Here is a 24,501-nt window from a genome sequence, read left to right as displayed (position 1 = left end):
ACTCTGCTGCTGCCATGTATGGGTGAAAAAGGACAGACATTTGAATTACAGGCTGGGAAAAGTAAGGAAGACGAATGGGAAGGGGAGGCTCAGACCCGAAACTTGGGTAATGTATCTTTACCTCTTAAGGATGCTGAAAGACCAGCTGAGCTCCTCCAGCATTTCTGTGTTTTAACTACAATCACAGCATCTGCAGACTTTAGTATTTCACACCATTTCTGCTGAGAATTACTACAAGAACATTTATTATAAATATTAAATGGTTTCCACCTGTAAAATTAAAAATGTTAGATGTTTTATGAATCGTGTTTGCTTAAAAATGTGTCCTTGCAAAATTCATGTCATAAATATTTGGAAGTTGAAAATTTTGTCTCCTTGGTTCCCTTTTATAAGATCATTTCACTGTTCATTAATTCACAATCAGATATCAAAAAATAATAAATATACAGTTTATTCAGCATGGAACCATTGGTGAGTATAATGTGTTTGGTGAAAGGTTCCTCTCAAGACATGCTGGTTTGCCCAAAGAACATAAAACAATCACCAGGTCTCTCATCGTTACAAGCAAGTCATCATTGTGACGTGACAGGGGATTCTCTGATTTATGGACTGTTCTCGGGATGCACAGAGAGCCAGACTTGCAGAGCTGCCAGCAGATCATCAACTTGGTGAACAACGCCCTTTGGTCTGCCCGAAACCTGTTGGTCTTCCAGCGCAAGAGATGGCGGTGAGGGAATGCTGTTGACTGGCACGTTCCAGGCAGTAGGAGTACGCATTGAGAGGTGCACTGAGGCTTGGTGCAGCCAACGCGAAGGCTTTGTGTGGAAGGACTTGTGCTACTGGGTTATGATAGGCAGCTACTGGAGGGGAAGTTCATCAAACAACAGTGAGAGGAGGAACTACAAGGGTGACTGGAGCAATGCATTAATTAGAGAACAATGTATCCATGAACAGTATAACTAGGACACTAAGGATGCAGTAAGACTCGGTATGGTTTTCTTTTGTAAATAATTTTATTGTAAATAAAGTTTATTCATGAGAAAAAAAGAGACCATTTCAGGAAACACTCTAAGATCTCAAATGAATGAAACCCAACCACAACTATTATGGAGTATGTTTTTAAGCAGTCTTTGCTCTGCTAAATTAGATTTTTTTTTGCTAATATTTAAGCCATAAAAACAAAGATGACTGCTTTTTGATCTCTCTGCTTCTGATTTTATCAATGATCCAATGGGGGGGTTGAAATATAAAACTATTAATTTGAATTGTAAAAACATTAAAGAGAACATATTGATGATGCCCTGATGATAATTGTTTCCAGGCTAAGGAAATTAACAAAGTAGATATTTTGTTTGCAAAATAGATGTAAATGAACAAAGAACATGAGTATGTCCCCACCAGATCATTCAGGGTTTTCCCCAACCTGGAGCCCTAGATGAACAATGAAATCCAGAACCGGCTGAGAGTCAGGTCACAGGCATTTAGGTCTGGAGATCCAGATCATTACAGTAGGAGCAGATATGACCTGTGCAAAACTATTGCCTGGGAAAAGTGGAGATTCCGGATGAAAATGGAAACGGTAAGGGATACCCGACAGCAGTGGCAGGGCCTAGATGCCATAACCTGTTACAAAACCAAATCCGGTGAAGCAAAGCTTTGCTCCCAGAGTAACTCAATGCCTTCTACGCTTGATTTGACCACAGTAAACTTCGCACCCGCATGTCTCTTTATGATCCCATCCTGTCCGTATCTGAGGAGGATGTGCATGCTGCAGTCAGGAGAATAAATCAGAGGAAGTACCATCTGGAGTACCTGGGCGAGTATTCAAAATTTGTGCTGACCAACCTATCGATGCATTCATGGATAGCTTCAATATCTCAGTCCAGCAGCGTGTGTTACCGATCTGTTTCAAAGAGATGTCAATCATAGCAGTGTCCAAGAAGAGTGCAGTAACCTATCTTAATGATTATCTACCAGTTGCACTTACATCAACAGTGATGAAGTATTTTGAAAGGCTGGAGATGGAGCATATTAGTTCCTGTCTGAGCAATGACATGGATACATTAAGTTCGCCTATCATAGTAACTGGTCTCATGGCTCAACATAAAGCCTGGAACACCTGGGCACCAAACATGCATATATCAGGATACTCTTTGTCAGCAACAATTAAGGAATTAACATCATCATCCCTGAAAAATTGATAAGCAAACTGCAAGGCCTAGGAGTTAACACCCCACTGTATAATTGATTCATAAATTTCCTTACCTCCAGCCCAGAATCAGTTAAGATTGCTAAGAATATCTCCACAATCTCCATCAGTACCAGGCTATGTTCTTAGCTCCCTGCTCTACTCACCAACAACAACTTTGCACTCATTGTCACCAGAACTAAGGAGCATATTGTTGACTTCAGGAAAGGAAAGCCAGAGGTATACGATCGAGTGATCATTGGGGTATCAGAGGTAAAGAAGGTGAGCAGATTTAAGTTCTTGGGATTCACTATCTCGGAAGCTCTTTCCTAGACCCAACACATCAATGGCATCATGAATAAAGCATGTCAGTGCCTCTACTTCCTCCAGTATGACACCATAAATCCTGGCAAATTTCTTCAAAGATGTAATGGAAAGTGTGCTGACCAGCTGCAATAGTATCTGGTATGGTGACACCAATACCCCTGAGCATAAAGCCCTCCAAAATGTGGTGGATGTAGCCCTCCCCACTGTTGAGTAATCTACAGGGAATGCTGCTATTGGAGGGCAGCAGCAATCATCAAAGACCCACACCACCCAGCACAGACTCCGTCCTTGCTGCTACCATCAAGAAAGAGGTCTAGGTGCCACAAGACTCAAGTACTCCCTTCAGGTGAAGCACCAACTCCCTTACACCCCATTAAATTCAGAAAACTGCATTCAATGCTCACAGTATGACCTCCTCTACATTGTAGAATGCAAATGCACATTGGAGTATGGCTATTTTCAAAATACCAAAATTCAGTCTGCTTCAGTGATCACAGGCATACTATTGGTCATTTGAATTCTCCCATTGCCACTTTGACCTTTCTGTTTTTATATTGTTCCAATAAAGCCCAACATGAGTTAACGAACTGCCTCTCTTCACACAACTACACCCATGACAGCCCTTTGGAGTCAACATTGAATTCAATAATTGTAGATCGCCAATGTTTCCATTTGTATCAGAAGTGTGTCTCTCTGAAGAAAAGGCATCAACCTTTGGCTTTAACTCTACTTATGTCTCTCTAGAAATCAACTTAAAGTTCAAGTTTATTTGTCATCTGATTGTACAAATACAACCTGATGCAACAGTGTTCTCTGGTCCTCGGTACAAAAACATGCAAGCTCAGATGTAGAAAAGCGATACATAGACAGTACATATGTTAAAAAAAATATTGTTGAATAAATGGTGGAATCTCTCAGGGTTTACATGAGCAGTTCCTTTGGTCGTTGGCATTTTCACTGCCTGTGGGAAGAAGCTATTTCTCAGCTCGGTGATTCTGGCTCTGATACTCCCGTATCTCTTTCCTGACAGGTATAGCTGAAAGATGCTGTGTGCGGGGGGTGATAGGGGTCCTCAATGATTTTGTGAACCACCTTCAAACAATGATCCTGATAGATCACGTTGATGGAGTGGAGGTATGGGGAGGGGTGGGGGGAGCCAGATCCCAGTGATTCCGCTTGACCTGCTAAATATTTCCAGTATTCTGTTTGTGTTCCAAATTTTCAACAACTTTAATGCCTTTCTTCTCGAATGTGTTATTTTCATATCTCATATTGCTCTCCATTAGAATTATGGAATTAATATAGGTGCAGGTACAGGTCATTCAGCCCTTTACCACCATTCAATTTGATTGGGATGATCACATGGTCTCATTATCCTACTCTTGCTTTCTCTCCATACCCCTTGATGCCTTGAGCCATAAGGGCCACAGACAAGGTCTTTTTGAATATATCTAATGAGCTGGCCTTGAAAATTTTCCATGATAGGGAGTTCCACAAGGACATAACTCTCTGGGTGAAGATGATTTTCCTCATCTCCTACATGGTTTCCTCCTTATCCTTAGACTGTGACCTCTTATTCGGGATTTTTACACCATTGGGAACTATCTTCCTACATCTAACCCTCCCAGAATTTTATATGTCTCAATGAGATTCTTCTAAATTCAAATGACTATAATCCTTGACTATCCAGTGTCCTCTGTTTTCAATAATCTCTTTCCATTTACATCTGCAAAATTCTGTCCTCTTCTTCGTTCTCAAATAAGGTCTTCAGAAATCATTTCAAAAACAGCCCATTTATTAAATTGTTCAAATCCCTGACCCTCCGGCATAGACATGGGAAGCATTTTCTTCTCTGAGTTCTCTTAAAATATGAAATGAATTGTGTAAGCCAATGGTTCTCAATCTTTTTTCTTCCCACTCACATACAACTTTAAGTATTCCCTATGCCATAAGTGCTCTGTGATTAGTAACGGATTGCTTAAGACGGTATATGGGTGGAAAGAAAAAGTTTGAAAACCACTGCTTTAATCATCCCTCATTGACTCGTCATGTGCATGGTTTCGCAACTCCAAAGGAAATGGTCCATTAACAACTTTTCTCAAGCAAAATATCTCAGTAACAATTGGGTCTGGAGCAGTGATTCTCAACCTTCCCTTCCCACTCTCATACCACCTTAAGCAATCCCTTACTAATCACAGAGCACCGATGGCGGAGGGATTACTTAAAGTGGGATGTGAGTGGAAAGAAAAAGGTCGAGAACCATTGTTCTAACCAGTAGAGTGATTTGACTAGTTGCCGTCTTTTTAGGTTAAACTGTTCACAGCTCCAGCTTTTTTCTATAACTCATTTCTCTAAAAGAAAGGTTCTGATTGTAGTGTTTCCCAGCACTTAATCCGATGCATAAAAATCCTCTTGTTGCTTCTGACAAGTGCAGAATAACCTTTAATTTCCAACTTTGCTACAGTTTTGACATAGAAATTCAACATTTCATTGGCCTTGAAAATTACTGTTCAGTAATTTTCTGTTCAGAGGGCTTTCAGCACTGATTCTAAAATTAATGCTTATCTTTTACTTCCCCCTTTCTATGCTTGGCACTTCATATTAGCTTGCATTAAATTTCACCTTACATTTCTCTGGCTGCTTGCATACCTTATTAATTCATTTTGAAATCACTGGCTTGTCTCATTCAGTTAGTTCCCTGTCCTTTCTTTGTGGGACATTACCTGTCAATTTGACCACTTTGCATGCCGTTTCTAATTCCAATCGATCTGGAGAAAATTGTGCCTTTAACCGAAAGGCGTCTCACTCCTTAATAAGATTCCTGAGAGGTATCTTTGCTGCATCGTGGAACATTTTTCTGTATTAAAAATCAGTATCAGAATTTATTGTCTTTGGTGTTTTGCGGCAGTATCAGAGAGCAAACGTTCATATTATAACCATCTTACAACATTACTATATAAAAATATAAGGATGCATGAAAAGTAAGGCAGTGTCTTTGGTTCATTGATTATTTAGCAATCTTACGGTAGTGGGGAAGAAGCTGTCTTTGTGCTGTTAAATGTTTGTCGTTTGTCTTTTTCCAGATGGTAGCAGAGTGAAGCGGGTATGGCCTGGGTGGTGGGGTTGCTTTTTTAAGACACTACCTCATGTAGATATCCTCGATGGAGTGAAATCTTGTGTCTGTGATGTCTCGCTAGAGTTTATTCTTGTCCTGCGCATTGGAGCCTCCATACCAGAAAGAATGCTTTCCACAATACACTTGTAGAAACTTATGAGAGTTTTTGATGACCTCTATCTCCTCAGACACTTCACAAAGCATAACCGCTGGCGAACCTTCATTGTGATTGCATCAACATGGATGCTCCAGGACAGATCTTCAGAGTTGTTGACACCCATGAATTTGAAGTTCTTGGCCCTCTTCACAATTGAGGCCTTGATGAGTACTGGGCCGTGTTCCCCTGACTTCCTCCTTGGTTTTAGTGATGTTAAGTGCAAGGTTATTGTCGTTGCACCATTCAACGAACTGATCCATCTCCTTCCCATACACTTCCTCATTGCCATTTGTGATTCTGCCGACAACTGAGTTGTCATTGGAAAACTTGTGGATAGCATTGGAATTGTGTCTGGCCACACATTCATGGGTGTATAATGAGTAGAGCAGTGGGGAAACCACTCATCCTTGGGTGCACCTCTGTTGATGATCAGTGAGGAGAAGACATTGTTTCCAATTTGTACTGACTGTGGTGTTCTGATGAGAAAGTGAAGGATCCATTTGTAGAGTGGGGTACAGAGACCTAGAGTTTGTAGCTTCTTGACCAGCACTGAATGAATAATGGTATTGAAAGCCGAGCTGCAGTCGACGAAGAGCAGCCGTATGTATGAATTACTGTTTTCAAGGTGATCCAGAGCTGAGTGCAGAGCCAGCGATAATTGCATCTGCCGTGGAGCGATTATGATGATGGGCAAATAGCTCCAGAGCTTTGCTTAGCTAGGTGTTAATCTGGCCATGACCAACCTCGCAAAGCATTTCCTCACAGAAGTTAGTGCTACTGGGTGATACTCTTCTTGGGTACAAGGATTATTGATGCCCTTTTGTAGCAGATGGAAACCTCTGAATGCAGGAAAGGAAGGTTTAAAAAGACTATGAACACTCAGGTTATTTGGTTGGCACAGATGTTCCGTACCCTGCTAGGTACCCTGTATCAGTGCTGTAGAATGGAAATATTTATAAAAGAGAGGATTATTTCATCCTCAATCTCTATTGATCTGACGATGATGTGGCAATGGCAAGATGGCTTTAAGCAATATAATCATCTTAGTATCCTTAGGCTAGAGATAAGAATGACTGGAAATTACAGTATGTAAATAATGGAGTCAGGCTGGGGCTTTCCATAGGAATTTTACAAAGAATTTAAGGATTTATTAATGCCTCTCTTTATAGAGGTTTTGAATCAGGCATTTGTATCACACACTATGCTGGAATCCTTCTCAACTGCAATAATAACAGTGATTCTTAAGAAAAATAGGGATCCACTGAAACCATTATCATATAGGCTGATTTCTTTATAAAATACAGATTATTATAAAATACTAGCCAAGCAAAATATTTGCCTAATTTGATAAATATGGATCATACTGAATATTAGAAGAAAAACCATTCAACAGATAATGTATCAAGACTGCTTATTGTAATTTATTTGGCCCAGAAAGTGGGAATGGCTCTGGATGCAGAAAAGGACTTTGATAGATTGGATTGGGACTTTTTATTTAAACTATTGGAGAAATTTAGATTGGGTCAAAATTTTATAAATTAGATTCAAGCTTTATATAATGAAACAAAGGGTAGAGTTGTGACCAATGGGCAAATATCTTTGACGTTCCCACTACCTAGGACTAGTAGACAAAGATGTCCACTATCTCCAGCCCTATTTATATTGGCCATAAAACCCTTAGCAGAAACTATTCAATGGGATCCAATCATTAAGGGGTTTAGAGTTAACCAAGATGAACAGATGATCAGTCTCTTTGCAGAGGATTTATTGATATATCTGACAAGACCCGTGACTTCTCTACAAAGATTGCATTTGCAATTGGAAGATTATGGGACGGTCTCTGAGTATAAAATGATTTGGAATAAGGGTGAGATTATATCTTTAACTGATGGGGACTATACAGAGTGTAAAAGAAACACACAATTCAGATAGCCAATAAATGGGATTAAATATTTGGGGACCAAAGTCAATAATGATTTTAAAAATTTGTATAAATTGAACTATCTCCCCTTCATTAAGTAATTGGATTACTCTACCAATAACATTAATTAGAAGAGTAAATTGTATTAAAATTAATGTATTTCCACATCTACAATATCTTTTGCAGAATCTTCCAATACCATTACTGCAGATATTTTTTTCAAAACTTGAAAACATTAATTAGGAATTTATTTGGAAAGGTAAGTTAGCTAGAATCTCCATAGAAACATTAACTTGGAAATATCATATGGGAGGTTTACAACTCCCAAATTTCAAATATTACTATTGGGTGGCCCAAATGGAATTTGTCTCTTCCCTCTTTGATGGAAGAGACCAGCCTTCATGGGTGGAAATTGAACTGCACAAAGTCAGAGAGAGAATGGCAGAAAGCTTTACATACAAATGGGTATTACGTTTATTTTTGCTGGAAAAAAAGGCACCATTAAAAAAGCACAATTTGAAAATCTGGCACAAATTAAATAATTTTATTGGTTCAAAGAAAAAAAAACTCCAAAAATGCTCTTGATTCAAAATAGAATAATTCCATTAACTATGGACAATTTAATTCTACATGCCTGGTCCCCTGAAAGGATCCGATATCGAGAAGATTACTATGTACAAGGGCAATTAATGTCATTCAAACAGATAAAAAAATGAATACAATATCCATAATACTGCAATTTTCTGCTAATTTCAATTAAGAACATTTTTTAGACATGTATTAGAACTGACCATGATTTTACCAGTGAAATGGAGATTCTAATTCGAAAGGGGATCAAAGAAATTTACATCATAATGTGCTTTCTACTACAATTGGGCACTCCCAAATGAGAGTTATACAAATCAAATCAAAGATGGGAATCAGACTTGAATATTAGTATTAAAGACAAGGCCTGGTCTGATTTATGACATGACTCCATGACTAATGCAATTAATTTAAGATATAGACTGGCGCAATATAATATTTTTGCAGCTATATCTTATCCTGCATAAATTATAATATTTCTGATATATGCATTAGATGGGGGAAGAAACAGGTACCTTTTTTACATTCTTCCAGTCATGTTCTAAACTGAAACTTTTTGGGAAAATTTAAGAATTTTATGAAACCAGATTATTGAGAAGCAATTGCTATTAGGTCTGGAATTGTTTCTTCTAGGAAATATTATGGACATAAGACATAAAATGAAGCTGTCAGTACAAGTCTGAATTTCTTATGATTGCATTAGCAGTGGCTTGGAAATGTATTGCAGTTACCTGGAAGTCTGATTCTTTTTTCTTTTCACTCACACACCAGCTGCCCTGGGATTAATAAAAGATTGCTTAAGGTACCATGTGGGTGGAAAGAAAAAGTTTGAAAACTGCTATTTTAATCATCCTAATTGACTCATTATGTGCATGGTTTCATAACTCCAAAGGAAATGGGCCAATGACAATATCTTGCAGGTAAAATATTTCAGTAAAATTCAGGTATAGAGCAGTGATATTCAACTTTCCCTTCCCACTCACATAGCATCTTTAGCAATCCCTTGCTAATCACAGAGCACCGATGGCACAGAAATTACTTAAAATGGTATGTGGGTGGAAAGAAAAAGGTTGAGAATAACTGGATTAGGCAATTATCCTTTTTAGAATTTTTTATCCTTTTTTCCCATAGTTGTGATTTGAGCTGGAATCTGAAACTATACGGTTCCTTTCTTTTATTTTTTCTTTCTTTCCTCTATCATTTCTTTCTTCTTTTCATTCTATTTCTTCATTTTTTTTGTTCTTTTCTTTCCTTTTGAGGGTTTTTTGTTTGTGGGGAGGAGGGATTTTTTTTCTTTTCTTTTCCTTTCTGGAAATTTGAACAACTTGTATCAGTGAGTCATTTTCATTTATGTATTTTATCATAAAATACAATATTCCCAAAAAAATGGAGTCAGGGTGGGAAGCACGGTTGACATAGCAGTTAGCACAATGAATGCAGCACTGTCTGTTATGAGTTTATATGTTCTCCTCATGTCTGCTTGGATTTCCTTCAGGTCCTCTGGTTTCCTCCCACTGTACAAACTCTACTGGGGTTGAATGTCAATTGGGAGTAATTGGGCTTCACGGATTTGTGGGGTGAAAGGGCCTATTGCCGTGCTGTAAGTTAAACCATTTACTGCCAATGAATGACGCAGCAACTAATTCTCCAAACACCAATGTGAAAATGACCAGTGTTACGAGCCCAAAGCATCCCAAAACCCAGCAGCAATAGACATCCACCAAGACAAGTAGTTTTTAAAACAAAAGTTGTTTTTAATCAACTTTAAACGTGACAATAGAATCAAACTTTAACTCATCACTATACTTAAGTAACCCAAATTAACCCCCTTCTAATTCTAAACGCATGTGTATGTAATGTGTTCGTAAATTTAAAAGTTATTTGGTTCACAGTTCAATCTCACTTCTCCTTCTTCCAAGTTCTCTGGATGCAGGCAATTCTTATACTGTGCACAGAATTTAACATGTATAAAGTTCACCAGGCTTTGATGCTCAAAAGGTAAATGTTCTTGTAGCGTTTGCAGAGAGAGATTTGTTGTTCCAGGATTTCTTTTTTTTTAAACTTTATTTATTCATTCAAAATACAGATAATAAGTAACATATATAACAATAAACAAAGCATTAACGTTATATTTTTATATATTTAAAAAAAAACAAAGAAAAAAAAGGAAAGAAACCCCCCACCACTCTTTCAGCCAACTCTCCTAAGGAGAGCCATAAAGAAACAAGAAAAAAATAAAGAAAAGCAAAGCATACATATTAAAATCTAGTCAATTTAAATCAAAATGTAAATATTCTGAATATAACAACCACCTATTAATAAAAAAAACTATAGTTATCCGCGAAACATATGTAATTTTTTCCATTATTAAACAAAATTTCATCTCATTATGCCAAAAGTCAAATTTAATCATTTCAGGTAAAATCATATCTCTACCGAACACATGTCTTACCAAAGATCAAACTTAATAAAAATACACTTACGCTTAATCAGACTGTGTAAACCCCGAACATTAAAAGTAGCAAACTTCAACTTTGACATATCCACTAATATTACTAAAAACTAATAATATCAATATATAAAGACTATTAAATAGGCCCTACAATAGGAGAAAAAGAAACCACAAATTAAAGTCTAAATAAAATAAAAGTAAAAAAAAGATAAAAAGAAAAAAACTCCCCCCCAAAAAAAAACTACCAAAAGGAAGTAATCCCTAAACAAAAGTTGGGTGTGGATCACCCAGCAGTGGCTAATGACTAGTAGAACATAGAGCAAATTTCTCCCTCCCCAGTCAAACAAAGAATAACAACAAGATATCATAATGACATAAAAAGAAAATAAAAATAAGAAAGTTCTTCTATTCATTCAAGAAATTCCAGACTCAGCGACCGCATTTCAAGGAAACGGACTCTTTTCATTCCCATTTCTCCCATTTCTGCCATTTCTTCCATTTCCAGAACACCAGATTTTTCTTTAGGAGACAATGGTGGGCTACGTCTTTGTCCTCTTACATCTGGCAACGAGTCAGCAAAACTCATTGCTTCACACTCATTCTCAAAAAACCGAGATTGAAAGTCTCCACAAAACACCTTCAACACTGCCGGATAGCGAAAGGTAGACTCATAACCTTTATGCCACAAAACTTCTTTAACTGGATTAAATCGACGCTGACGCTGAATAACCTCTTGACTCAAATCAGGATAGAAAAAAACTCTACTATTCTGAATCATTAATGGAGCTTGTTGTTGTCTTACGTTTTGCACTGCTAAATGAAGTATTGTTTCTCTGTCCAAATAATTCAAACATCGAATTATCACAGGTCTTGGTGGTTGACCAGGCAAAGGTCTTCTTCTTAAGGCTCTATGAGCTCTTTCCAATATCAGACCTCCAGAGAAAAATTCCTGCCCCAGTATTTGTGGAATCCATTCGGTAAAAAAAACGAAGAAGGATCTTGTTCTTCCATACCTTCTAGCAAACCAACAATCTTCACTTTATTCCTTCTACTTTGATTCTCCAAATAATCTACTTTCCTCTCTAACTCCCTCTCACGTTCTCACAATTCTTTAACGGATTTTTCCACCTCCAACACTTTTTCTGTATTAGAAGCCACTTGTTGTTGACATTTCAAAAAATCAGCCTGAAATTGTTTAAAATCCACACAAGATGCTTCCACACATATTTTAACTGTATCCAGTTTCAAACTGAGCCTCTGAGTCATTTCATTTAGCATAGGCTGAATGATGAGGCTTAGCTGTTTACATTGTAATTCAGAAAAGTTCAGCCCTGCTTTCTCTTGCGTAGTGGCAGAACCAGATAACTGCAGCTCCTGCTGCATCTCAACAACAGGCAGTTTAACAGTTTTACTGCGGGTCTGGACTCCCAGCGACGGCACCCCGACTTCCTCAGGGGGCCGACGCTGTTCTCCCCCCGCAACCCGTTGTTGCTTCAAAAACTAACGGAAAAGATCAAGATATTCAGGTTGGGACACTTCCTGGGGCATTTCAAGCAATGAAGTCATCTTCTTGCGTGCCCCCTCCATTAAAGTCGGCAGGCTGCCAGAATCAGGATCCACATCGGGGGGACACGGACCTTCCTTCTGAGAATGGGTAATTCCAGCAATGTCCTTCTCCTGATGAGTAGTATTCATTTTTTCAGCTCCCACAGGCAATCTCTGTGGTTTAGGCTTGAAAGAAAGCAAACCTGAAATTGTAGCAGACTGTTTATGCTCTAAATCTTCAACACTCCGAAAATGTAGTTTCTTCTGTACTTGAGGTTTAATTTTTTTTACCATTAATAGCCATAACAATTCCTTGATACTTTAAACTAAGTTTTAAAAAAATTAAACCTGAAAACAAAGAGTTAAAAATGGGTTCTTAAAAGTCTGGCCAGAGAGGTCGAGATTACACATCTAGACTCTACGCCATCTTGCCACGCCCCTTGTTCCAGGATTTCCACAACAAGGTACCACCATTAGTCACCTCAATGTCTCACTGATAAAACTTGCCCCATCAGAGTTTTCCAGATGCAACCTCTTTCTTTCAGGCCAACACAGAGTTCCTTTCTGTTCCGCTTATTCCAAGAGAAATATCAGACAGATAGCACTTTAAGCCATCCACTGCTCTGGAGTTTTCTGTTTCCAACCAGTTCTTCCTGGCTTGCACTGTTCAACTGCTGGGAGAGCTTGTTGAACTAGTCTTCTCTCTCTCTCTCTCTCTCCAACTGCCAACTGCCAGAAAGTCCATGTGATTCTATCACTTGCAAAAACCTCTACCTTCTTCAGCAGAAAAATAGGAATTATCCTTCTGCTCAAGCTGTTGTCTTAGGTAAACAAAACCCAGGATGACCCTTCTGCGAGCACTTTGCAGAAAGGACAGAAGCCTTGTAGTTATCCAACTATCCAGCTTATCTCCAATTCCAAACAATGGTCTATTTATTTCATTATATCATTTCAATTAGCACCTACTTGCGAATGTGCATAAAAGTCTCCAAAGATCTTGCAATGTTACTGAACATGAATTCTTCAGTATTTCAAATAAGATCTGTTTTAAAATGTGTGTGTGTGTGTGTGTGTGTGTGTGTGTGTGTGTGTGACCTTCTCCAATTTTACCAAATTCCTCCCAATTACATTCCTCCAGAAAATGTTATTTTATGCTGTTGTCTGAGGTAAGATGGATGGAGAGACATGATTGCCCATGCTGAACGGAAAAGCACCTGTACTGACAATAACCACATCAGCAGTGCGAGTATAAGACAGCTTTAATAAACTAATATGTACACTAAGAGGTCTTGATTCTCTGCAAGATGAACCTGGAAGCCTAGACCGCTTTATATACAAGGTCACTGGGATGACCCCTGGTGACCTAGTGGTGTAATTACATATCACAACATTCATCCCCCTTAAAAAAATTGTTATTCCCCCCACCTCACCTCCACCCCATCCCTCATTCCTTATTTGAAATTTCATAAGTCAAAATTTTTTCGTGGCTTCCATTGTTTTCTGGACCTCCTCGGAAGTGGTACAGGGGTGGGGGGTGCGGTCTGCCTTTTGGCCTTTCTTAGTGGAGGTGTGGGAGTGGGAAGTACTAGATGGCCATGTGGCCGTGTAGGGTGGAGATCCTCTTGTATGTGATTAGGTCCTGTCATCAAGTCTAGGGTGGTGGGGCAGGTGTACTCAGAGTCCTGATTTCCGGGGTGGGTGGTCTAGTCCTCTGGGGTGACTCGATGGACGACTGTTCTAGTGACTGCTGCTGCGTTCCTTGTTGATCCGTAGACATCTGTGTTTCCTCCACGATGTTCACACATCCGGCTGGCACGAGATCCCTGATGGCCACCGGGAATGTGGGAATGTGATGAAGGCGTACTGAAGGTTCGCGTGCCTCAACTCTACTTGATTCACCAGCGGGTCCGCTTTGTGGGGTCTACAGTGCTTCCGGAGGAGAACAGGGCTCGGTGTCATCGTCCATTTAAGCAGGACTGTGCCTGTCGTGGCTTTCCTTGTGAAAGAAAAGATACAGTCATGTTGGGTCACGTTAGTGGCAGGACACAACAAAGAACGTATAGAGTGTAGGGCTTCTGGCAACTCTTCTTGCCATCTAGTAACAGGCAGGTCTTTTGCTTTTAAAGTCAAGAGGACCGTTTTCCAGATAGTGGCATTTTCCCTTTCGACTTGTCCATTACCCCTGGGATTGTAATCGTAGTGCGGCTGGTAGCAATCCTTCTCTCGTGCAGGTACTGCTGTACTCATGAATGCATCACCCCTATCTGTGTGTATGTAGTTCGGGTACCCAAATATGCTGAAGATGGGTTGGAGTGGCTGCAGATACATCAGAACACGGGATTGCGAAGGGGAAACGGGAATATTCATCTATTACATTAAGGAAATAGACATTTCTATTATTGGATGGGAGCGGGCCTTTAAAATCGAGGCTGAGGCTCTCAAAAGGTTTGGTAGCTTTTATCAGGGTGGCTCTGTCTGGCTGATATAATTACGGTTTGCATTCCGCACAGATGGGGTGGCTCTTGTTCAATGACCTCACTTCCTCTATCAAAAATGGGAGATTTTGGGTTTTAATGAGGTGAAACAGTCTAGCGACCCCTGGGTGGCCCAGCTCATTGTGCAAGCTCTGCAACTGGGATACGTGGTTAAGGATGGCACAAGTGCCTCTGGACAGTGTGTCCAGAGGCTCATTAAGTCTCTCGGGGCGGTATAGAATGTCATAGTTAAATCTAGACAATTCTATCCGCCAGTGCAGGATTTTGTCATTCTTAATTCTCCCCCTGTTCTGGTTATCGAACATAAAAGCCACAGACCGTTGGTTTGTAACGAGGATGAAGTGTTTGTACGACAGATAATGTCGCCATTGTCTTACTGCTTTCACAATGGCTAGGGCCTCCTTCTCTACTGCTCAGTGTCTTACCTCTGACCCCTGTAAAGGCCACCGGTCATCCGTCTTGGTTTAGGGTGGCTGCCAGGCCACATCGGATGCATCCGTCTCTACTTGAAATGGGATCGACTCATCTATGGACCGCATGGTAGCTTAAGCGATATGGTCCCTAATGTCCCTGAATGCTCTGGTGGCTGCTGGGCACAGTAAGAAAATGGAGGCTTTTATAAGTGGGCGGGCCCTGTCGGCATAGTTGGGGACCCATTGGGCATAGTAAGCAAACAGTCCCAAACACCTTTTTAGTGCTTTCAGCGTGTGTGGCACTGGGAGGTCTAGGAGAGGGTCATATGGGCTGGGACTGGGCTGATTTCCCCATTCTGCACTAGGTAGCCCAGGATTGGCAACTTCCTGACGCTAAAGATACATTTATCCCTGTTGTTTGTTAAGTTCCTTTCCTCGGCTGCCTGGAAGAAGCGTTTTAAATTTGTGTCATGATCCTCCTGAGTGTGGCCACAGATTGTCATGTTGTCTAAGTAGGGGAACACCACTTTCCGTTGGAACTCATCTACTATTCTGTCCATTTCTCTCTGAAATAGGGACACTCCATTGGTGACACCAAAGGGGAGTCGCAGAAATTGATACAGCCTGCCGTCTGCCTCAAATGCCGTGTAAATCCGAACGCTGTTTCTAATGGGCAGTTGGTGGTATGCTGCCTTCAGGTCTATGGTGGAGAACACCTTATACTGCGCAATGTTGTTGACCATGTCTGCTATGCGTGGCAGGTGGTAGGCATCTAATTGTGTAAATTTGTTGATTGTCTGGCTGTAATCCACTACCATGCACAGATTTTCTCCTGAGTTTAGTACAACCACCTGGGCTCTCTAGGGGCTGGTACTCTGCTCTATGATGCCCTCCTGTAGTAGCCTGCAGACCTCTGTTCCTAATGAAGGCTCTGTCCCTCAGGCTGTACCTCCTGCTCCGTGGTTCATTCTGGGGTCAGGTGTGTGAACAGCGCAGGGGGTTCTATGTTCAGGACAGACAGGCTGCAGTGTTGTTTCTTCGTGAGGCGTAGTGGGGGGTGAGGCCCGTTGTGCACTATTGTAATGCTTTCTAACTGGCACTGAAAATCTAACCCCAACAGTACCGGGGCACAGAGGTGAGGGAGTACTAGTAATTTGAACCCTTCGTATTTTGAGCCCTGGATTTCTAGAGTAACCCTGCAAAACTGTTTGACCTCAGCTGCAAGGCTGCTGGCTGCTAACAGGATCTGGTGCTCACTCGGGCATGTGAGGACTGCAAGGCAGTTGACTAACTCCTGGTCAATAAAACTTTCAGTGCTTCCACTATCTATTAAGCAATTTACCCTCACATCATTAATTTTGATGCACACAGTGGCATCAGATAAATTGTGTGGACTCACCTGATTCATGCGTCGGGAAGCAAGTCTGGCGTGTCCTTCGTGTCCTTCCATCCGATAGTACTCAGCATCTTATTCATCTCCTGAAGACTGTGTCCTCTGCTCTGTAGCATTTGTCCAAGATGGCTGGCTGCACTGGCATTCTTGTTCTTCTGTTTGTCTGTGGAGAAAGAAGAGCTTTCCTGCCTCTCATTAGCATGAGAATGGGCCTTGGGGCTTCTGCAGACTTTTGCATAATGCCCACGTTTTCCACAGTTGGAACAGACATTTTCTCTGGCAGGGCAGAGGGCTCTGGGGGGCTTTCTTTGTCCATAGAATAAGCACTTGGGACCCTCGAGGTGTGCTGCTGCTGTGAATTCCTGTGAGGCAGCGTACTTTTCTTTTCGAGGGGCTAGAGAGTCCAGCAGCGTGACGTTTGTCCCAACCCCAGGGTCCTGTGAGCACTCCTCCAATTCTTTCCTGGCACATTCTAAAGCTTCTGCAATGGTCTCTGCTTCATCCATCAATTGATGTCTCGTCTCAGTGGACCGTATGCCCGCAACAATTCTGTCCCTAATAAGGTCCTCCGCATACTCCTGAGCTGATACTGCTTTAAAGTTGCAGCCTCTCGCCAGGTCTTTCAGGGAGAGTATAAATTCTCTGGCAGACTCCCCTACTTGTTGTGACCTGGTCATGAGTCTGTACCGGAGTGGAGTTTGCTATGCCCCTCACTGTAATGCCTCTGTAAAATGCTCATTGCCTCTTGGTAGGACCTGGGATCCTGTATAAGGGTGGTCTCCCAGCCGGGCTAACAGCAGCATTAATAGCTCTTTATCCGATGCCTTAGCTCCCTCCACGCAATTCATAGACACATAGAAACATAGAAGATAGGAGCAGGAGTAGGTCATTCGACCCTTCGAGCCTGCTCCGCCATTCAACGAGATCATGGCTGATCTTAAAGTTCAGTACCCCGTCCCCGCCTTCTCTCCGTAACTTTTAATACCCTTATACTGAAGAAATATATCTAATTCCCTCTTAAATAGATTTAGTGAACCTGCCTCTACTGCCCTCTGTGGCAATGAATTCCACAGATTCACCACCCTCTGGGTAAAGAAATTCCTCCTCATCTCAGTCCTAAATGGTTTGCCTATTATCCTCGAACCATGGTCCTGGGTTCTGGACTCCCCCTCCATTGGAAACATCCCTTCCGCATCATTCTGTCCAGTCCTGCCAGAATTTTATATGTGTCTATGAGATCCCCTCTCAATCTTCTAAACTCCAGCAAGTACAATCCCAATTTGCACAATCTTTCCTCATAAGTCATTCCTGCCATTCCAGGTATCAGCCTGGTGAATCCCCTCTGCACTCCCTCCATTGCAAGAACATCCTTCCTTAGATAAGGTGACCAAAACTGCACACAATACTCCAGGTGTGGTCTCACCAAGGCCCTGTACAGCTGCAGTAAGGTATCCTTGTTCCTATACTCAAACCCTCTTGTTATGAAGGCCAACATACCATTTGCCTTTTTAACCGCCTGCTGTACCTGCATGTTCGCCTTCAGAGATTGGTGTACAAGTACCCCTAGGTCTCTCTGCACTTCCCCATCTCTTAATCTATTGCCATTCAAATAGTAATCTGCCCTCCGGTTTGTATTACCAAAGTGGATAACCTCACATTTATCCACATTGTAGTGCATTTGCCATGTATCTGCCCAGTTCCTCAATTTATCCAAATCACACTGGAGCTTCCTGACCCCCTCTTCCGTGCACACAACCCCTCCTAGCTTAGTGTCATCTGCAAATTTGGAGATATTACATCCAATCCCCTCATCCAGATCATTAATGTAAATTGTGAACAGCTGGGGTCCCAGTACAGATCCCTGTGGCACCCCACTGGTCACCGCCTGCCACTCAGAAAACGAGCCATTTATCCCAAGTCTCTGTCTTCTACCTGCCGGCCAGTTCTCAATCCACATCAATACTTTGCCTTCAATCCCATGAGCCTTGATTTTGTAAGCCAGTCGTTTATGCGGGACCTTATTGAAGGCCTTTTGGAAGTCTAGGTACACCATATCCACTGGCTCTCCCCCATCTATTTTACCTGTCACCATCTCAAAGAATTCCTATAGATTTGTCAAGCACGATTTACCTTTTGTAAATCCATGTTGACTCCGTCCGATCCCTTCTCTGCTAGTCATATGCTCCGCTATTACATCCTTAATAATGGATTCCATCATTTTGCCCACTACTGATGTAAGGCTCACCGGCCTATAATTCCCCGCTTTTTCTCTACCCCCCTTTTTAAATAGTGGGGTACTGATCCTGAGTCTATCGAGTGCTGGAAAATAATTCTTAAAGTATCTGCTATCTGAATGGCCACTTCCTTAAGTCCCCTAGGATGTAGATTATCAGGCCCTTGGGATTTTTTTGCCTTCAATCCCATCAATTTCCCCAAGACCATGTCCTTAGAGATACTGATTTCTTTCAGTTCCTCCCTTGCATTAGTCTCTATGTTTCCCAACATCCTTGGGAGGTTATTTGTATCCTCTCTTCAGAAAGCATCTCTGCCACCGGCTGAAGTGCATGCCAGCTCTGGGATTTCTGGGGTCGAGCTCCAGCCTGTCTGGTCACAGCACATGACTAAGCCGCAGTCTCTGGTCTCTTAGGTGTAGCAAGGGCGGACCCTGGGGTACTGGGAGCTGCTGGTAAAGCCTCTGTGTGGCTTGTTTCTGCTGGAGGAGTAACCTGGGTGCTTGGGGCTGTTGGCTGAGTCTCTGGCTTTGGGATGTTTGCAGAGGGCTTAGGGTGGACCCCAGTGGCAGCATCAGGTCTTTGTGGTACTGAGGAAACTGCTGCTGGGGGAGTGACGATAGCAGTGTCTGCTTTCTCTGGCTCTGGAGTGGTCAGGAGCAAGACTTGTGGAGATCCTTCCACCCACACTTGTAGTAGCCCCTTTCTGATCGGACCGGGGTTTAGGGTCGTCAGCGCTTGTACCAGCGAACCCATGGGCAAGCAGGGATCTTGGCTGTTTCTTACCTGTCCTATCATACTTCTGTGTTCTTCCCCGCATTCCACTACAATTGCAGTACAACAGTCCCTCGCCGTCTCTGTCCTCGGATGCACGTGCATGCTGGTTGTCCCCAGATTCCATTCCTCAGGAAGAGTTTCCAGGTGATCAGGAATGCGCATTGGAGCAGAAGCAGCTTCCATCCTAGTAGCCATCATATTAAGTTATTAAATTGTACTGACAATAACCACACCAGCAGTGCGAGTATAAGACAGTTTTAATAAACTAATATGTACACTAAGAGGTCTTGTCTCTCTGCAAGATGAACCTGGAAGGCTAGACTGTAGCTCTGGACTGCTTTATATGCAAGGTCACCATGATGACTCCGGGTGACCTAGTGGTGTAATTACATATCACCACAGAACCTGATCGAAGTGAGGCAAGAACTTTGGCTAGTGAAACACCCTTGTTTTCAAAATAATGCCATGCATGCCTTCATTGTTCACCTGACAAGGCTTCAGTTTAATGGTTCCGATGAACGACAGCACAAGTATCGCTACACCATCACTTCAATAATACAACGGGGCCATCACATCTGAAGTGGTCTTCACATGTGATGATCCCAGACCCTGTGATTCAGGGGCAAGACGATTAGCTGCAGAGATACAGATGCATCTGAAACAGGTCCAAAGCAGTCAAGTATGAAAGTACTCCAAGGACTACTGATTGCTTTAATATTCACATGGCATGCTGACCAGATAATTATTGACTCCCTTCCCATTGTTGATTCACCATACAATAAATAGGAACCAGGACTGCCTTAGTACTATTCTCATGGTTGACGTAGTTCAGAGATGTAAAGCCAAAATGCTTCAGACCCAACTCCTTCTGGGTCAAGTGAGGACTCTCACTGAAAAAAAAATTTTGAAATTTCAGGCTTCTATTGCTTAGTTACATGAGGAAATAAAAAAATTCCATTTGTTCGAGGTCCCAATCGAAGCATGTCACCATGGAAACAACACTTCGCACAACGTTCTCTCAAATGGAGAGAAAAACAGAAACATTTGGGTGAAATATATCAAAAATCATTGGTGCTTAACTACCTTGACTCATTGGTAAAAGTTTCTCAGTGCTTTATTCCTTCAGACTCCACTGTTCCAGTCTGCACAGATCAGAGAAGGTGAGATCGATTTTCTAGGAAATTAGAATTTGGTTAAGCAATCAGCATCTCTGTATTAGCACAGTTTCCTTTTCAGTCGGATGGCAACTGGTATTGAGCAGAGTGGATAACCAGTTAATGGGGTAAATACCACTTAATCTTCAAAATGTGGCACCGGCACCATGATAGTATTAAATGGCATGCAATAGAAAGATAAAGAACATATTTTTGAATTGAATTTTAAACAAGGTGGATAATTTATTCATAAAATTGGTGCACATTAAAATGCTCTAAAATACTTTATGACAGGTTTATAAAAAAAATGATTAACACATTTTAATCAGCAATTGAATCTTATAGAGATAAATATCAGTTAATATAGCCAGAGATACTCTCTTCTCAAAAAAAAAGGAACCAGTGAAAACAAATCCTCTTCATGGTTGAGATGAGAGTTAGGTCGTGAGCAGCAAAGGTTTCAGGGAACTGAAATTTGTGGGGAAGAAATCAAAGCAAGCCAACCAGAAATAGTCAGCCTTTTGGTTCAGAACCCTTTGTCAAGTCTTAATAAATGGAACCGCCCCGAAGGGTTGACTGACTTTCTCTCCATGGATGCTGCCTGACCGGCTTAGTCTCTCCAGCCTCACATTTCTTCCCCTCGTAGATCCCAGCAGCTAGGATTCTTGAGCCTGTACAGCCAGAAATCCAACTGAAAGGTGCAACAGATTTAAGGGACTATTCCATTGGAATAGTCATGCCTATGGGTTGCAACTGTATGAGTAAACGTTTCAGTAACAAAAGATGAACCAGGGCTGAAAGCAGTTGGTTGCACAGAAAGAAACTGAGATAACACAGATAAATGGTTCAAACTTCAGCCACAGGATACATGTGAAAACAAGATTGCAAGCCATTTGATTCTATGTCAGCAGATTGTCAGGCAGAGGAATTGTGTGGCTAGCGAAAATCCTTGGAGGCAAGGATTATTTTTTTATGTATTTTTGTGCTCAGAACTATACAGAAGTATAACATTTGGCCCATAGGGGTCATGTCTCTTCCCAAGGGACCAAAACCATTAATTTTATTTGCCTGTACTTCTGAGACTTATTCTTTTTATTGTTTTTGACATTAATCTACACAGTGATTTTTTTTTTCCAGAAGCCAATTAATCTACCAATTGATGACAAGGGATTCATCATATTTATATGGAGGATATTGCTGCCCATTAGGTATACAAGCTGTCTGGCAAGATCTCCGAGAGAGACTGTTAAGAGAGATTGTATGAAGAAATTCGCTCGAACAAGTAAATAGAAATTATTTCCACTTGGAGCAGGTCATAACCTTAATTAATAGGAAATCTAGTGGGAACGTCAGTAAAATTTAGTTTTAAGTAATTTGATGTAATGATTTGGATTGAATTGCTCAAAAGAGAGAGAGAAACAGACTAATACATTTCTGAAGGGATTTGGCTAGTTACTTACAAAGTCAAACCAAACATTAAAGATTTAAGGGAAAGACTAAGGAAGTCGAAATGATTAGATCACTCTTTCCGAGGGCTGGCATTTACAGAATGGGCAGAGCAGGCTCTTCTAAGTGATGTGGTTCTAAAATTGTAAGTAATTTGCAAAAAAAATAACAGAGGGACATAAGAAGTAGAAAAAAAAAGTAGACCATCTGGACCTCAGTGCTGGCAGTTCACAGCTCGTCTTTTATCTCACTTTCCTGCATATCTTTTGATTCCCTTGATAGCTGAACATTTCTGTCCCGAATACACTCATTAACTGAGCCTCCACAACCCTCTTTACTGGAGAATTCCCAATGCTCACTATTCTCTAGATGAAGCACTCTCATCTCACCCGTGTGTGGAACAGTTAACCTCTTATTTTGAGATTGTGAGCCCTGATTGCATGCAGGCAATCAAAAGGAATGTCATCCTTGCATCTACCCTGTGAAGCCCCAGAAGAAAACTGTTTCCACAAGGTTACCTCTCAATCTTTTAAACTCAGGACAGTAATGTCCCCGTCTGATTATTGTGATAGTACAGATCTATCACCAATGTATATAGTGTATATAGTTACAGTATCTAGACTGTGCTTACAGCGATTGGCTGAGAACTTAGCCACGCCTACTGTCTGGGCCTTAAAGGGTTGTGTCCCTAGCTAGGTCAGATCATTCTGGACTGGTCGGCCACCTGTGAAGAGCTCCTGTCTTTTGCTAATAAAAGCCTTGGTTTGGATCAACAAGTCTTTGGTTCTTTCGACGAGCTCCACAATTATTCTTTGCTCATAGGACATGAAAAAAACAACATCCAAAATTCCATCTGGTGAACCTTTGTTCATTTTGTCATAAGAAATTGGAAAGGTCAATGAAACTGGACAAGTCCTTGTGAGTTCAGAACATTCATTTTGATTCATATCTATGCTACCTTACAGCAAGCGACATTTCTTGTAATCTGTTAGAAATTTTTTTTTTTAAATTGGCATTGCTTCCAGAGAGGTCATGAGATCATCCAATATTTTTTTTTATTATTAGAGGTGAATAACGCTATTTTTAACTGCAAGTAGCTTTGAAGAAGTCATCATAGTCTTGTCCTATCACAATACAAATCTTGGAAACCTCAGTGAATTTTAAAAGAGGTTATCAGAGAACAAATTCTACGGGACTTATGGAGGACAGAGAGAATTCAACAGTTGGTGCTTTAGTGCAATGGCTATTAAAAGGCAAAATAAAAGAGTTGAACAATAAAAGTCTTAAAATATTTAATACAAAATGGTAGAATTTTCAAATAACAATCATTTAAAAGTGAGTAGCTGATAATCTCAGTGTAGATAAGGACCAAGTGTGTTTGTGCTGAACGGACTTAAATGGTCGAGTTCAGAGAGAAGGGGAGAGACAGCTGTGGGAGTAAATGGAGAGGGGGTAAGAAAGAGAGTGAAACGAAGGAAACAGCTGTAAATGAGAGAAACAAATAAAGAGGGGAGACAAAAAGAGATATAGTAAGCAGGAGAAAAGGAAAAAGGAAGAGTACTCTAGAGAATAGAAGAGGCTGTGATGGACAGATCAATAAATTGTGTTCAAAAAACACACCGAAATGCTGGAGGAACCCAATGGTCTTTTCAGTATCCATAGGAGACAAAGATATATTGCTGATGTTTCAAGCCTGAGAAGGGCTGGGGGGGGGGGGGACTCTCTTCTACTTCTCTTTCTCTGACAGTAAGAGGTACTAGACAGTTTCTGTTAAATGGTGAATCTGTCTGCCTTATGGCAGATGAAAGCACATTTAATTTTCTTTAAATTTAGACATGCTGCAGAGTAACTGGCCAATGTGGCCCACAAGTCTGTGTTGCCTAATTTGCACCAGATTAACCTGTACTCCCGGTGTGTTTCGAACAGTAGAAGAAAATGGGAGCCCCCGGGGAAAATCCATGCAGACACAGGGAGAATGTACAAACTCCTTACAGACAGCACGGGATTCGAACCCTGGCCCCGATCGCTGGTGCTGTAAAGGCATTGTGCTAACCGCTACGCCAACCGTGTCACCCCATATTACATTTTGTGTAATATTACACCTGTTTTATTACATGGCAATAAAATAATCTTGAAATGTGAAACAGATGTGGTACTCAAAAATGTGTAAAGTTACTTGAAAAGTAAATCAAGTCACCATGCAAATAAAGTTACATTGGAGCACCATCTATATAGTGTACCTGGTACTGCAGGGAAGTGGTGACAGTCATATATGGGTGTTTTTACTGATAATGGATGTCAT

At 41.1% G+C, this 24,501-nt stretch overlaps 1 long non-coding RNA gene across 1 annotated transcript in view; it reads left to right on the top strand.

Moving 5' to 3' along the window:
* LOC138752280 (uncharacterized) overlaps window positions 1–24,501 on the top strand; it is a 102,410-nt gene that overhangs the window by 34,079 nt on the left and 43,830 nt on the right. The gene's annotated exons all lie outside the window — the stretch shown is intronic.

The sequence above is a fragment of the Narcine bancroftii genome, chromosome 2 (genome assembly GCF_036971445.1).
Source record: "Narcine bancroftii isolate sNarBan1 chromosome 2, sNarBan1.hap1, whole genome shotgun sequence".
In the NCBI taxonomy this organism is placed as follows: domain Eukaryota; kingdom Metazoa; phylum Chordata; class Chondrichthyes; order Torpediniformes; family Narcinidae; genus Narcine; species Narcine bancroftii.
The sequence above is the reverse complement of the archived record's forward strand: the minus strand, read 5'-3'. Positions and strand labels throughout refer to the sequence as shown.